The sequence below is a fragment of the Oncorhynchus masou genome, unplaced genomic scaffold (assembly GCF_036934945.1).
Source record: "Oncorhynchus masou masou isolate Uvic2021 unplaced genomic scaffold, UVic_Omas_1.1 unplaced_scaffold_2012, whole genome shotgun sequence".
NCBI classification, from domain to species: Eukaryota; Metazoa; Chordata; class Actinopteri; order Salmoniformes; family Salmonidae; genus Oncorhynchus; species Oncorhynchus masou.
Genome location: NW_027008501.1, coordinates 23,702 through 25,586, shown reverse-complemented (window position 1 = coordinate 25,586; position 1,885 = coordinate 23,702).

Here is a 1,885-nt window from a genome sequence, read left to right as displayed (position 1 = left end):
TTTCCCTGCAGGAGTCTGAGTCACAGTGATCTGCCCTCTGGATACTGAGAAAAGAATAACACATTGTCAAGATCAGATTCCATTTAAGTTCAGTTTTCTGAAATATCATATGCTTTAGAATTCAACAGCAACTTTACCTTGAAATCAAACGGCAAGCATCAAGATGAAGGAATCTACTCAATCTGTATCGCGGGAGTTCAGCATTACAGCGTGATTGTCATTTAAAAGCACTGTTCTTGCATTAGCGGAGACTGCTTTCACCGTAAAAGCTGCATGTGGGGCTGCAGGTAGCCTAGTGGTTAATAGGTTGCTGGTTCAAGTCCCTGACTTGACTTGGTCAAAAATATGTCACCTAGGCACTTCACTCTAATTCCTCCTGTAAGTCCCTCTGGATAGGAGCCTCTGCTAAGTGAAATAAATGTAATATGTTGAATCAATTGAAAATGATCTTCACATTCTATTGTGCAATCTGTAATGCTTCAGCGATACAAATTGAACAGAGCCCGAAAATGATGATAAAATCATAGGTTGTTGTGGGTTCTGTTGTCATGACGGACAGCTCTCAGTCATGACGTGTTAAACCCAAATGTTTATACACTCTAGCGGGCATATGCATATTCATGTTTTAAATCTATTTCAGTTTCCAAGTAGACTACTATCATTAAAACTGTATTTTATCCTGCACATGTTAGCTTTTATAACAACAAACATCATGCGTTTTACTCTAATATATTGTATATGACAACTTTTCTATTCCATCCATATCGCTGAAGTTCACAGCTAAAACCCGATTCAAATGTAAAGGCTTCAGCGATACAGATTGAATACAGCCCTAACTGTCAGTTCACTCATGCTTGGACTCTTACTTAAGTTCCTCAAATCAGTTTGTGAACCCTTCTCAAAACTAAAGCTGATCAGATTCGTCTGGTAGTGGTGTCTGTTCTCTGTGACTTTACAACCGGAGATATATCTGAGATAAACAGGGAATATACACAACATGAATCAATATTACTGCTGTTACTTTTTCTCCTGGACAAAATGGAGGAACAAAAATGCTGGATTTAATGTTGAACACTGACTGTTCTGTTCCTAAGAGGAAATCTGATACACAGAAGAAAGTCTAATGACAAATATCTAGATTTGAGATACAATTTATATTTTTTATGAATTGTATAAACAGCCCATATGAAGTGTTTATTTTACCTCGAAAGATGTTAAATGGTATTTGTGTTTAGTGTGATTCTGTATGAGGGATTTTCACTGTTACAGCTGAAGCATCACAGCACAGAGAGGTTTTTGTATCAGCAGTAATAGGGATTGTATCACTGTGGTGGACTTTTGGTAGCGGCACCAGACTAGATGTTGGAAGTAAGTAAACAACACAATTAACCACTTTTTAAAAAACTTTTTGATATCACTGTAATTTCTCTGTCAACTGTATGACTTTAAGTTTAGCAATTTTTTTGTTTGTTTTACACCTTTATATTTCATAATAATACTGTAGTGTTTTTCATTTAATCAAAAAACTATTTCAAATTAAGAATATAACATTATATTTGACCAGTATTCATATGAGTTCATGAATTACAACACAGTCTGAAATGTGTAAGTATTCAGCTTTCCCAATGAGTGTTAGGTTTCTGTATGAGCAGTAATAGGGGTTGTATCACTGTGGCACACTTTTGGTAGCGGTACCAGACTTGATGTTGGAAGTAAGTTTCTTGATGTTTGTCTGATTCCATTTTTTTTCTTAAACTCTTTATTCTCTATTAAAACATTTTGATTTGAGATATTTTACTTTCCAAAAATATTGTTATATATTGATTTTGACTGAGTCTTCTTTCAACAGCTGATTTAATCAAAATGTTAAATTGTAGGCATTTAT